Source organism: Callithrix jacchus, chromosome 11 (genome assembly GCF_049354715.1).
Source record: "Callithrix jacchus isolate 240 chromosome 11, calJac240_pri, whole genome shotgun sequence".
NCBI classification, from domain to species: domain Eukaryota; kingdom Metazoa; phylum Chordata; class Mammalia; order Primates; family Cebidae; genus Callithrix; species Callithrix jacchus.
In genome coordinates this window covers 123943538-123959301 of record NC_133512.1, presented here as the reverse complement: position 1 = coordinate 123959301, position 15764 = coordinate 123943538, and positions in this window count along the sequence as shown.

Sequence of the window (15764 nt, the reverse complement as noted above, 5' to 3'; positions counted from 1 at the left end):
GATAATTGTTCAAGATGATGGATGTGCTAATGATACTGATATGATCACTACACATTATATGTATTGAAATATCACTAAGTACCCAATAAATATATATAATTATTATATTAATTTAAAAAGAAAATATTTTAACTAGTTAAGTGGCCTTAATCCAAAGTATAATTTTTTTTTTTTGAGACGGAGTTTCGCTCTTATTACCAAGGCTGGAGTGCAATGGCACAATCTTGGCTCACCACAACCTCCGCCTCCTGGGTTCAAGCAATTCTCCTCCCTCAGCCTCCCAAGTAGCTGGGCACCATGCCCAGTTAATTTTTGTATTTTTAGTAGAGACGGGGTTTCACCATGTTGACCAGGATGGTCTTGATCTCTTGACCTAGTTATCCACCCGCTTCGGCCTCCCAAAGTGCTGGGATTATAGGCGTAAGCCACCATGCCTGGACCAAGTATAAATTATTTAGCACATGAAATCCCTCATATAGTTCTAAAAAAAAGCTGCAATAAGAGAATATCAGGTCCTAGTTTTGATGATAGATTTTGATCCTATTTAAAGTCTAAAGAGAACCCATGAATTAGTTCAGGTTGAAAGAGGAGAGGGCTTCCCTGAATAACCTACCAGATTCCCTGAAGGGAGGACTGATTACTCCTCATGGGCCCCAAATCTGACCAAAAGCAATTATGTCCCCATCTGAGATGGAGAACAGAAAAATTTTAAAAAAAGGGACACAAGGACACTTGGAGAGGCATATTCTTAAGTTTGTGTCCCTTTGTTTTGTTTTTGCTTTTCTGTCAATAGAGGTGTCTATTCCTCTAGATGAATATGTTTACTATCTAGATCCTGGTGATGGTGACATAGCACATATATATGCCCAAACCAAATTGTATTCATTTAGTATATGTAGCTTTTGTATTACAATTGTACCTCAAAAATCTGGAAAAAAAACCTAATAAAATAATTTCAGCTATGTCTATTAGCTAGCTATAGTAGTACTGAAGTTGAAGAGAAAATGGAGTATTCTTAAGCATTTTGGAATGTTCTCAGTTTTCTTCATCCAATATAATCAGTATATTTTAAACTAGAAATGTAGGTCTGACCACTGTCTTCAGCTTCACATTTGAATTATTCACATGCCTATTAGTTATTTCCTTTAGATTTGTTGCATAGATGATGGATAAACTTCAAACTCCACAAATTTCAAATTGTACTCATGAAGTAACTCTCTGCACATCCCAACACCATCATATATGCTCCTCATCAAGTATTTATTCTCTCATTTAAGAGCTTCATTACACATCAGCAATTAAAATTGGAGATTTCATAATCATCCCATTAATTCAATTTGTACTGGGGAAAATAAAAAGGATCACAATTAAATTAAACTCTTCTAGAGACTTTCACTTTTGGCAAGATGGAGTATTAGGATTTACTCTTCTTCCTGAAACAACTACAAATAAGACAAATAATATGAACGAGTGGTTTTCAGACATTGAATATCAGGTAACGCAGGACAGTGATTTCTGAAAGGGAGGAAATAAATGAATTCTGTGATGGCTGCAGCTTATAATGTGGGGAGAGCTTACAGGTAGCAGCTCATAAGGGGAACTTTTTATGCAGTTCAGTCTGAAGGAGGATGAGGGCATCCCTGAGCAACTTACCAGACTCCCAGAAGGCAGGACTGATCACTCCCAGTGGTCCCCAACCCTGATCTGAAGCAATTGCTTCCCCATAATGGTGATCCTGGTGATCATCTTGAGTTGAACAGATGGAGCAGGGGGTCAGAGGACAGAGTGGCTAGAATTTGCAGGGCAGAGAACCAGAGAGTAAAGAAATACACAGAGAGAGCCCCAGAAATCTGAAGAGTCCACTGCTCCCCTCCTATCCTCTATTTTGCCGAATTCTGATCAACACATGTCTGTCAGGGAACTATCTGACAGTTGAAAAATAATCGCTTAGAGTTATCAGATGAGACAATTCTAAAGGCTCAGACAAGACTGGAAATAATTCATGTTTCCATTAGCCACAGTAAAAACCTCAAAATTTATGGAAATCAGGCACAATACTCAGAAGAGTATTGCATCAGTAGTCAGGAAAATGTAGCCCAGACTAAATGTTGTAGTTGTGTGTGTGTGGTTTTTTAAAATTTCAGTAGCTTTAGGGGAATAAGTGCTTTCATTACAGGGATAAATTGTGTAGTGCTGAGGACTGGGATTTAAGTGCAACTTTTACATTGTACCCAATATGCAGCTTGTCTTTCGCCCTCCTCCCACCCTCCCCACTTCTGAGGCTCCAGTGTCTTTTATACCACTATATGCCTTTGCATACCTGTGCCTTGGCTTCCACTTATAAGTGAGAATATATGGCATTTGAGTTTCCGTTCCTGAGTTACTTGATTTAGAATAATGGTCTCCAGCTCTATCCAAGTTACTGAAAAAGACATTATTTCATTCTTATGTTATGGCTGAGGAGTATTCCATGGTGTATATATACCGCATTTTCTTTATCTGCTCTTTGTTTGATGGACACTTAAGTTGATTCCATATCTTTGCAATTGTAAATTGTTCTATGATAAACATATGTATACAGATGTGTTTTTGATTTAATAACTTCTTTTCCTTTGGGTAGATATCCAGTAGTGGGATCGTTGGATCAAATGGATTTATTTCTTTGCGAAATATCCTACTGTTTTCCATAGAATTTGTACTAATTTACATTTCTACTAGTAGTGTATAAATCTTCTCTTTTTACCACGTCCACACCAAAATCTACTGTTTTTTTGACTTTTTAATAATGACCCTTCTGGCTGGAGTAACATGGTATCTCATTTTGGTTTTAATTTTCGTTTACCTGATGATCAGTAATGTTGAGTATTTTTCATATATTTTTCGGCTATTGGAATACCTTCAAGAAATGTCTATTCATATCATTTGCCTACTTTTTGATGAGATTATTTGTTTTTTTTTTGCTGATTTGTTTGGGTTTCTTATAGATTCTGTGTTAGTTGTTTGTTAGATACATGGTTTGCAAATATTTTCTTCCATTCTGTGGGTTTATTCTGTTTATTATTATTTGTTTTGTAGAAGCTTTTTAGTTTAATTGTCTCATTTATTTATATTTGTTTTTGTTGCATTTGCTTTTGAGATTTTAATCATAAATTCTTTGTCTAGACCAATGTTCAGAAGAGCTTTTCCCAGGTTTTCTTAGATTTAAGTTGTTAATCTATCTTTTTAAAATTTTTAGTTAATTTTTTTTTTTTTTTTGAGATGAAGTCTAGCTCTGTCACCCGGCCTGGAGTGAGGTGGCGCGGTCTAGGATCACTGAAACCTCCACCCCCTTGGTTCAAGCAACTCTCCTGCCTCAGCCTCCCTAGTAGCTGGGATTACAGGTGTATGTTACCATGCCCAGCTAACCTTTGTATTTTTAGTAGAGATAGGGTTTTGCCACGTTGGCCAGGCCAGTCTTAAACTCCTAACCTTAAGTGATCTGCCCGCCTCAGCCTCGCAAAGTGCTTGGATCACAGGAGCGAGCCACCATGCATGGCCTCTTTAATACATCTTGAGTTTATTTTTGTATATGATGAGAGGTAGGAATCTGGTTTCACTTGTCTACATGTGGCTCTCCAGTTTTCCCAGCACCATGTATTGGATAGGGTGTCTTTCCCCATTTACTTTTTTGCATGCTTTGTCAAAGATCAATTAATCATAAGTATTTAGCTTTATTTCTGAGTTCTCTATTCTGTCCGTTGATCTGTATCTATTTTTATATCAGTACCATGCTGTTTGGCTGCTATAGCCTTTTAGTATAATTTGAAATTGGATAGTGTGATTCCTCTGGCTTTGCTCCTTTTGCTTAGGATTGCTTTGGCTATTTGAAGTCTTTTTTTGGTTTTATATAAAGTTTAGGATTTTTTTTCTAATTCTGTAAAATATGATCTTGGTATTTTGATATGAATTACACTGAATCTGTAGATTGCTATGGATAGTATGGTCATTTTTTCAGGATATTATTCCAATCTTTGAGCATGGGATGTATTTTCGTTTGTTAGTGTCATCTATGATTTCTTTCAGCAGTTTTCGGTAGTTCTCCTAGTAGAAATCTTTTACTTGCTCAGTTAGCTCTATTTCTGCATATTTCATTTTCTTTGTAGCTATTGTAAAACGGATAAAGTTCTTGAGTTGATTCTCAGCTTGTTCGTTTTTGGTATATAGCAGTGCTACTAATTTATGTACATTGATTTTATAACATGAGACTTTGCTGAATTCATTTATCAAATCTCTGAGTCTTTTGGAGCAGTCCTTAGAGTTTTCTAAGTATGTGATCACATTATTGGCAAACAGGGATAGCCTAACTTCCTCTGTTCCAAACTGGATGTTCTTTATTCCTTTCACTTGCTTGACTGCTTTAGCTAGGACTACCAGTACTACGTTGAATAGAATTGATGAAAACAGGAATCCTTGTTTTGTTCCAGTTCTTAGGAGGAATGCTATCAACTTTTGCCCATGTAGTATGGTGTTGCCTGTGGGTCTGGGTCTGTCATACATGGCTTTTAATATTTGGAGGTATGTTCCCTTTATGCTTACTTTGTTGAGGGTTTCATATTTACCCAACTAATCTTTAAGTTTTGTTCTTTAAATAAAGAAAAGAGATTTAATTGGCTCATAGTGTTTCAGTCTGTACAAGAATAACATTGGCATTTGCTTGTCTTCTGAGGAGGCCTCTGGGAACTTTTACTCATGAGAGCAGGTGAAGGAGAGCAGGCACATTACATAGCCAGAACAGGAGCAAGAGACAGAAAGGGGTGGTACCACAGTTTTAAACAACCAGATCACTATCGCAAGGACTGAACCAAGCCATGAGGGATCCACACTCATAACCCAACACATTCTACCATGCCACACCTCCAACACTGGGATTACATCTCAACATAAGATTTGGAAGGGACATTCAAACTATGTTACCACCCCAAACTTTCTGCCCCTTGGCAAACCTTCTAAGTGGCTTTCAGTCATGAAATTCTCTCTCTGATCATGAGGTAGCATCTGATTTTCCTTTTCTTAAAAAAACAAAAATTACTATTTTATTTAGGTTTTATGTATTTTTAAAAACTTTTATTTTAGGTTTAGAGGTACACATGCAGGTTTGTTATATAGGTTAATTTGTGTCACAGTGTCACGGAGGTTTTTTGTATAGACTATTTTGTCCCCATTAGTGCCCATTAGTTACTTTGTCGAATCCTCTCCCTGTTCCTACCCTCCACCCTCAGGTGGGCCCCAGTGTCTATTGTTCCCCTTTTTGTGTCCATGTGTTCCCATCATTTAGCTCTCACTTATAGGAATATGTGGTATTTGATTTTCTGTTCTCATGTTAGTTTGCTAAGGATAATGGCCTCAAGATCCATCCATGTTCTTGGAAAGGACATGATCTTGCACTCTTTTTGTGACTGCATAGTATTCCATGCTGTGTATGTATTATATTTTCTTTATCCAGTCTGTCATTGCTAGGTATTTAGGTTGATTCCATGTCTTTGCTATAGTGAATAGTGCTTCGATGAACATATGCATGCATGTGTTTTTAAGATAAAATGGTATATAGTCCTTTGGATATATATTCAGTAATTACATTGCTGGGTTAAATGATAGTTCTCTTTTTAGGTCTTAGAGGCACCACTTTACACAATAGTTGTACTAATTTACACTCCCGTCAATGGTGGATAAGCATCCTCTTTACTCCACAGTCTTGTCAGAGTATGTTATTTTTCGACTTTTTATTAATAGCCATTCTGATTAGTGTGAGATAGTATCTTATTTTGGTTTTGTTTTGCATTTCTCTAATTATCAGTGATACTGAGCTTTTTTTCCCCACATTCTTATTGGCTGCATGTATGTCTGCTTTGAAAAATATCTGCTTTTGTCCTTTGCCCACTTTTTAATGGGATTGTTTGCTTTTTGCTTGTAAATGTAGTTTACAAGATGCTGAATACTAGACCCTTGTTAAATATATAGTTTGAAAATATTTTCTCCAATTCTATACGTTGTCTCTTTACTCTGTTGGTAGTTTCTTTTGCTGTGCAGAAGCTCTTAAGTTTAAATCTCATTTGTCAATTTTTGCTTTTGCTGCAATTGCTTTTGGCATTGTCATCATGAAATCATTACTCATTCCTGTGTCTAAAATGGTATTGTTAGGTTGCATAACAGGTTTTTTATAGTTTTGGTACTTATATTTAAGACTTTATTCCATCTTGAGTTGATTTTTGTATGTGGTGTAAGGAAATAAGTCCAGCTGCAATCTTTCGCATATGGCAAGCCAGTTATCCCAGCACCATTTATTAAATGAGGAGTCCTTTCCCCATTGCTTGTTTTTGTCACTTTTGTTGAAAATCAGATGGTTGTAGGGTTGTGTCATTTCTGGGCCCTCTATTTTGTTCCATTGGTCTATATGTCTGTTTTTGAACCAGAGCCATGCTGTTTTGGTTACTGTAGCCCTATAGCATAGTTTGAAGTCAGGTAGTATGATACTTGCTTTGTTCTTTTTGCTAAGGCTTGCCTTGGTTATTCAGGCTTTTTGTTGTTGTTGTTCCATATGAATCTTAAGATAGTTTTAACTAGTTCTGTGAAGAATGTCAATGGCAGTTTAATAGGAATAGCATTGAATCTGTAAATTGCTTTGGGAAATGTGGTCATTTAAATAATATTGATTCTTCCTATCTATGAGCATGGAGTATTTTTCCATTTGTTTGTAGCATCTCTGATTTCTTTTTTTGTTTGTTTGTTTTTTTGTATTGTTTTTGTATTTCTCATTGTGGAGATCTTTTACTTCTCTGGTTAGCTGTATTCCCAGGCATCTTAATCTTTTTGTGGCAATTGTGAATGGGATTGAATTCCTGATTTGGCTCTTGGCTTAGCTGTTATTTGTGTATAGAAATGCTAGTAATTTTTGTCCATTGATTTTGTATTCTGAAACATTGCTGAATTTGTTTATCAGCTGAAGGGGTTTTGGGGTGAGGCTACTGGGTATCTAGATAGGGGATCATGTCATCCTCCGACAGATATAGTCTGACTTCCTCTCTTCCTCTTTGGTTTCCTTTTAATTCTTTCTCTTGCCTGATTGCTGTGGCTAGGACTTCAGTACTATGTTAAATAGGAGTGGTGAGATTGGGCCTTCTTGTCTTTTTCTGTTTTTTTAAGGGAAATGCTTCTAGCTCTTGTATATTCAGTATGATGTTGGCTGTGGGTATGTCATAGGTGTGTGGGTATGTCATATTTATGTGTTGAATCACATTTATTGATTTACATATGTTGAACCAACTTTGCATCCCAGAAATAAAGCCGACTTGATTGTAGTGGATTACCCTTTTGCCATCCTGTTGGATTTGATTTGGTAGTACTTTGTTGAGGATTTTTGCATCTATGTTCATCAAAGATATTGGCCTAATATTTTATTTTTTTGTTGTCACTGCCAGGTTTTGTTATGAGGATAATGCTGGCCTTGTGGAATGAGTTAGGCATGACTTTTGCCTGCTTAATTTTTTGTAATAGTTTCAGTAGGAATGGTACTAGCTCTTCTTTGTACATCTGATATAATTTGGCTGGGACTCCATCTGGTCCTGGGCTTTCTCTGATTGGTAGGCTATATATTACTGATTCAATTTTGGAGCTCATTATTGGTCTGTTCTGGGAATCAGTTTCTTCCTGGTTCACTTTTGGGAGGCTGTACGTGTCTAGGAATTCATCTATTTCTAGATATTCTAGTTTATTAATTGTAGTCTCTGATGCTTTTTCTGTATTTCTGTGAGGTCAGTAGTAATATCCCCTTGTCATTTCTGATTGTATTTATTTGAATATTCTCTCTTCTTGATCAGTCTAGTTAGTGGTCTATCTTATTATTTTTTTTTTCTTTTGAGACAGAGTTTCGCTCTTGTTACCCAGGCTGGAGTGCAATGGTGTGATCTTGGCTCACCGCAACCTCTGCCTTCTGGGTTCAGGCAATTCTCCTGCCTCAGTCTCCTTATTAGCTGGGATTACAGGCACGCGCCACCACGCCCAGCTAATTTTTTGTATTTTTAGTAGAGACGGGGTTTCACCATGTTGACCAGGATGGTCTCGATCTGTTGACCTCATGATCCACCCGCCTCGGCCTCCCAAAGTGCTGGGATTACAGGCTTGAGCCACCCACCATGCCCAGCCCCTATCTTATTAATTTTTTCAAAAAGTCAGCTCCTGGATTTGCTGCTCTTTTGAATGGCTTTGGTGTCTCAGTCTCCTTCAGTTCACCTCTGATTTTGGTTATTTCCTGTCTTTTGTTAGCTTCAGCATTGATTTTCTCTTTCTTCTTTAGTTCTTTTACTTGTGATGTTAGACTGTTAATTTGAGATCATTGTAACTTTTTGATATGGGCATAAAGTGTTATAAATTTCCCTCTTTCCACTGCCATAGCTGTGTCCCAGAAATTCTGGTATGTTGTATCTTTGTTCTCATTAGTTTCAAAGAACATCTTGGTTTCTGTCTTAATTTCATTATTTACCCAAAAGTCATTCAGGAGCGGGTTGTTTAATTCTATGTAAATGTATGGTTTTGAGAGATTTTCTTCACATTGCATTGTATTTTTATTGTGCTAAGGTTCAAGAGAATAGTTGGTATTATTATTTTTTTATTTGCTGAGAATTGTTTTGTGTTTTGTGGTAGATTTTAGTATATGTACCATGTGGCAATGAGAAGAATGTGTATTCTGTTGTTTTGTGGTGCAGAGTTCTGTAGATGTCTATCAGATCTATTTGGTTCAATATTGAGTTCAGGGCTTGAATATCTTTGTTGATTTTCTACCTTGATAATATGTATAATACTGTGAGGTGTTGAATTATTAATGGGATTGATAATAATTACATTATTATTATGTGGGATTCTAAGTCTCCATGAAGGTATCTAAGAACTTGCTTTATAAATTTGGGTGCTCTTGTGTTGGATCCATACATATTGAGGATAGTTAGAGCTTCTTGTTGAACTGAACCATTTACTATTATGTAATAAACAAAACTTAAAAGCAAACTTTGAAAAGATTAAACTGTTTCCAAATAACTTGGTACTCTTAGAATAACACTGAAAAACATACATAGGTGTAAAATAAATCTAGTACTAAATCTAAAATTGGGATATCTGGCTCCTAATTTTAAAAATTACCAAGAAGAAAAGGTAGAAATAAAATATGACACAAAAATTGAAAAATCAAGCAAATAGGAATAGAAGCAGAAATAACACAAGTGATAGAATTACTAGACAAGAACATCAAAACAGGTATTAAATTTGTATTACATATGTTTGAGAAGGTAAAGTTAAAAAAAAAGTTTGCTAATTCGAAACACTAAAACCCCAAATCAGATTGCTAGTGTTGAAAATAATATATGGGATGAAAAATGCTTAATTGAATTAATAGAAGATTATACATTGCAGAAGAATTAACTATTGAAACTAAAGCCATAGAAACTATTCAAAATAAAACACAAAAGTGATCAGAAAACACATGAATAAACAGAGATTCAGTGTACATTGGAACAATTTCAAATGGCAAATATATGTGCAATTGTAGTTGTCTCTGAGGGAAAGGAGGTGGGAGGGGATACTTTTAGAAATAGTGGAATAAAGTTTTTCCAAATTTGTTTTTTAAAAATCTATAAGCACATTAAAGCTTAAGGTACCCTGAACACATAGAAACACAAATAAAATTACATCAAGATACTTCACAATTAAATTGCTTAAAATCATTAATAAAAACAAAACTCCATGAGAAAAACAAAGCAAGAAATGAAAACATATTTCTTATCAGAAAGCATATAAACCAGAAGACTATGAAAAAAATCTTTAAATCTCTAATGAAAAACACTGTCAATCTATAATTTTATGTCCAGTGAAATATCTTTCAAAAATGAAAGCAAAATGGAGAATTTTTCAAACTTACAAAAGCTAAAAGAATGTGAATTATGTAACGGACCTCTTCAAGGAGAACTACAAACCACCGTTCAAGGAAATAAGATAAGACACAAACAGATGAGAAAACATTCATTGCTCACGGTTAGGAAGAATCAATATCGTGAAAATGGGCATACTGCCCAAAGTAATTTATAGATTCAATGCTCCCCCCATCAAGCTACCTATGATCCTCTTCAAAGAACTGAAAAAAACTACCTTAAACTTTATATGGAACCAAAAGGTAGCCTGTATAGCCAAGACAATTCTAAGCGAAAAGAACAAAGCTGGAGGCATCACACTACGTGACTTCAAACTATACTACAAGGCTACAGTAATCAAACCAGTATGATACTGGTACCAAAACAGAGATATAGACCAATGGAACAGAACAGAAGCCTAGGAGGCTATGCCACATATCTACAACCATGTGATTTTTGACAAACTGGACAAAAACAAGCAACAGGGAAAGATTATCTGTTTAATAAATGGTGTTGGGATAACTGGCTAGCCATGTGCAGAAAACAGAAACTAGACTCCTTCCTGACACCTTATGCTAAAATTAACTCCAGATGGATTAAAGACTTAAACATAAGATCTAACACCATAAAAACCCTAGAAGAAAACCTAGGCAAAACCATTCAAGACTTAGGCTTAGGCAAGGACTTCATTACTAAAACATCAAAAGCATTGGCAACAAAAGCCAAAATAGACAAATGGGGTCTAATTAAACTCCAGAGCTTCTGTACAGCAAAAGAAACAGTCATTAGAGTCAACCAGAAACCAACAGAATGGGAAAAAATTTTTGCAATCTACCCATCTGATGAAGGGCTAATATCCAAAATCTACAAAGAACTAAAACAGATTTACAAGAAAAAAACAAACCCATTCAAAAGTAGGCTAAGGACATGAACAGACACTTTTCAAAAGAAGACATATAAAGGTCAACAAACATATGAAAAAATGCTCATCATCACTGGTCATTAGAGAAATGCAAATCAAAACCATATTGAGATACCATCTCGTGCCAGTTAGAATGGCGATCATTAAAAAAGCTGGAGACAACAGATACTGGAGAGGATGTGGAGAAACAGGAACACTTTTACATTGTTGGCAGGAGTGCTAATTAGTTAAACCATTGTGAAAGACAGTGTGGTGCTTCCTCAAGGACCTAGAAATAGAAATTCCATTTGACCCAGTAATCCCATTACTGGGTATATATCCAAAGGATTATATGTCATTCTATTATAAAGACACATTCAAGTGTGTGTTCATTGTGGCACTGTTTACAATAGCAAAGACTTGGAACCAACCCAAATGCCCATCAATGACAGACTGGACAAGGAAAATGTGGCACATATACACCATAGAATACTATGCAGCCATAAAAAATGATGAGTTTGTGTCCTGTGTAGGGACATGGATGAATCTGGAAAGCATCATTCTCAGCAAACTGACACAAGAACAGAAAATCAAACACTGCATGTTCTCACTCATAGGTGGGTGTTGAACAGTGAGAACACATGGACACAAGGAGGGGAGCATCACACACTGAGGTCTATTGGAGGGAACTGGGGAGGGACAGCAGGGGCTAGGGAGGTTGGGGAGGGATAACATGGGGAGAAATGCCAGATATAGGTGACGGGGGGATGGAGGCAGCAAACCACATGGCACATGTATGTACCTATGCAACAATCCTGCATGATCTGCACATGTACTCCAGGACCTAAAGTATAATTAAAAACAAAACAAAACAAGAAAGTGAATTAAATGAGATGGAAATAGAAATAACAAGCCTACCCAAAGACAATAAAGGATGAGGGGAAATAAACAAAACATTTTTATTTTTGGTATTTTTGTATTTTTAAATCTTTGTAAAATATAATTGAGTGTTTAAAGCAAAAACAATAGCAATGTATCCTGGGGTTTATGATACAAACATGGTATGTGACAATGGGGTAAAATTGTGAGAAAGAAAATGGAGTCTTATAAGATGCTTATACATTGTTTTAGTCCATTTTACATTTCTATAAAGGAATACCTGAAATGAGGTAATTTATAATGACAAGAGGTTTAGTTTGGCTCATGGTTCTCCAGTCTATACAAGAAGCACAGTGTTGGCATCTGCTTCTGGTGAGGCCTCAGGAAGCTTACAATCATGGTGGAAGTTGAAGGGGGAACGGGCATGTCACATGATGAGAGAGGGAGCAAGGGAGAATGGTGAGAAGGTGCCAGGCCATTTGTAGCAACCAGCTCTTGCATGAACTAATAGAGCAATAACCCACTCATTACTGCAGGGAGGGCATCAAGCCATTCATGAAGGATCCACCACCATTACCTCCCCCTAGGGCCCACCTCCAACATAGGGGATCACATTTCTCTACATGAGATTTAGGGGAAAAAAATATCCAAGCTATATCATACATAAAATGATATATTACTTAAATTAAACTGTAATAAGTAAAAGTTGAAGACTATAAACTCTCAACCAAAAAAATTTCAGCAAGTCAACAAATAAAATGAAATAAAATCATAAAAAAGTTAATTAGTCCAAAAGAAGGCAGTACAAGAGGAAAACAAAGCCTGGAACAAATAAATAGCAATCATATCAATAATCACATTAAACGTTGATTACCTAAAATACACAATTTAAAAAGGCAGAGCCTGTCAGAATTAATTGAAAAATGAGAAAGCAAGACATTTGCCTGTAAGAAACTCACTTTAAAAAGACACAAATAGGTTAAAAATAAGAGGATAGGAAAAGATAACTCATGCTAAAACTAATTATAAAGTTGAAATCGTTACATTAATATCAGTATATTTAGGTAAAGTATGTTAAGTGAAGAATATCAGCAATGACAAGGGAAATTTGTTATGACAATGACATAAACTTATAAAAAGTACATGGGAAACTTAAATGTTTATACACTAAATCACAACTTCAAAAAACATAAACCTGATAAAAATGCCAGGAAAAGAGAAAAATCCATAATTATAGGCAAAGATTTCAACACACCTCTCTCAATAATTGACAGAACAAATACACAGAAAATCAGTAAGGACATAGAATAATTGAACACCCCTCTCACTATTTGACCCAATTGACATTTTAAAATATTTCATCACCAATAGAAGTACATATGTTCTTTTCAATGACAAGCAGAATATTTACCAAGATAAGCCATATTATTTTATAAACAAATTTCAATAAAAGTCAAAGTATTTAAATTTTATACAAACTTTTCTAGCTAAATGAAGAGAATGCTTCCTAACTCATTCTCTGAGGCCAGCATTACTTTAATACCAAAACCTGATCAAAAAAAGAAAAACCAGAAAACAAAGCTATAGCCCAACCTCCCTCCTGAAAATTAATGTAAAAATTCTTTATAAAATGTTAGTAAATAAAAACTAACGATGTATAAAATGTATTCTAAAGAATCACGTTCAAAGTTGGTTTAATTTAATATAATTCAGTACAGTAACAAACTGAAAAAGAAAACCATAAGATCATTTCAAAAGATGCAGAAAAAGCATTTGACAAATAATAGCATTCATTTCTCTTTAATATAAAATGATCTCAGCTAGCAACAGAAGAGAGTTTCTTCAATTTTATGAAGACTCTTTATGAAAATTTTACTGGTAGCATTCATAATTAATTGTAAAAATTGCTTTGCTACTAAAAGAAAGAAAAAGGCATGGATGTCTTAAGGCAAGGAGAAGAAATGAAGGACTGGGGTTGGAAGGGAGGAAGATATCACTGGATTTATTCAGAGAAACATTATTGTTTAAGTGGAAACTTCTATGAAACTTACAAGAAAGCAACTAGATCTAACAAGAAAGTTTAGCAAGTGTTCAGGATGCAAAATCGATTTATGAAAATGTATTCCTAAATTCTAGCAAAAATCAGAAATTGAAGGTATAAACCAAAACCATTTACAATAGTATAAAAAGTAAAATACAATAGCACAAAAGTATAAAATATTTTTGAGGATGAGCAAAACTTCATGCCGAAAACTATGTAATGCTGCTCAGCAAAATTAGACTATCTAAATAGAGAGCGATAGTGTATTCATCAAAATATTTAAGATGTCAATTCTATTCCAATTAATTTATTTATTATAACTAGAGTTCTTTGGATTCCTGTCCTAGTCTCAAACATGTTTACTCTATACAGTTTATGTTAGATTGTCTAAGGTGGTAAAAGTCCATAAACTCTTTCAGGAAGAGTAAGATTAGAAAGGACCCTGGAAGCCAGTCTGAAAGCCTAATAGCATACACATACATTTTTTTTTTTTTTTGCAGAGCTAGGATCTTTCTTCAAACGAGAAGCAGATTTCATGTCAGCCATATCTAGGTTGATCAGAAGTGCTGTTTTCAAAACATCTCTTTCCCTCTATCCTAAGTTTCTTCCACCAAAATTCTCCCCATTCTCTTTCAGGATGACTTGGAGTTTAAAAATCATTGCATGAAATGTAAGGTTTTTATTTCATTTTCAAGCTTTATTTGAAAATTTATTCATAGGTCATAGAATATGTAGATGTAGAAAGAGGCCACTATTCTGAGAGACTCTGATAAATAGCATCTGACTCTTCTGAAGAGTCCAAGAACATTTACAGCTTAAGAAAAGAGAGGAATGTGTCAGCAAAGAAAGATGAGCTGCATTTAAAAAAAAAAAAGGACAGAATGAAGCAATTAGAATAACTAAGTAAGGAATAATGAAAATGCTGGCTATTGTGCATGGATATGAGAGCAAATTGATCTTCCTTGGATAAAGGAGAAGCTACATGACATTTCCAATATTTTGGTACTCTTCAACACATTTTTTTTACAGGAAAATAACCACAAAGGCATGGAGTCCGACTCAGTGGCTCCACCATATACTTGCTGCTGAGGGGGCTTCAAAGGGTAAGGTTCAGATCAGCAGGTGTAAGGAACTACAGCTGCTGAGATAAATCAGCAACCTTGCAGAAAATGCTCCAGGGAGCTCTGACAACATGGAGAATTTTGAACTATCTAAAAATCCCTGAAGTGAAACCTGATGATGATGATTAGTTAATGAAGTGAGGGGCTTAGTCTATACCAACATGCCACATTATTTCAATAAGATACTGAACTTGTGTTTAGTGTTGTATATAGAGTTTAAATTTTCTTCTATTTTCTTTTTATGCTGAGTTTTGTAAATAGAGATTCATTTTTGAAGTACATACTCTGTTCACTTTTACTTCCAGTGTTCTCTCTCAACCAAGGAGAAATGAATTAAAATTAAATGATCCCCTAGAAGTCTCTACGTAGGGGTTATGAACTAGGAAGAATCTTTCTAACTTAAATAAAATTCACTTAACTGGAGTTTTAAGGAGATTTTGTCTAAATAGCCCAAATAAAGAGTTTTATCAAGCCTAGTAGATGTATAGGCAATTACTTCTGTGTGATTCACTAAGAAATGAGTATTACAGCAGTTGTAAGAATGCTATCTAATATTGAGTTTTATTACAGCTAGCGCCGCTCCATGTTTTATGTGCATCAACTTATTTAATCCTCATGACACTATGAAGATATACTATTAGTAGCCTATTTTAAGAATGAGGAAATTGCGACATGTAGAGGTCAAATAACACACCTAAGGATACACAGGAGGTGACTGGTGAAGCAGGGATTTGGTCCTGGTAGTCAGCGTCCAGATCCTGTGTTTATAGGCACCACTCTAGGCAGACAATGGTTTTGGTCCCCAATTGAGCTAGGCTAATTTGCTCTGTTCTCTGGCTATAGGGTTACTTTTAATAGGTTTGCCATGAACTCATTAACATTTGGACTCC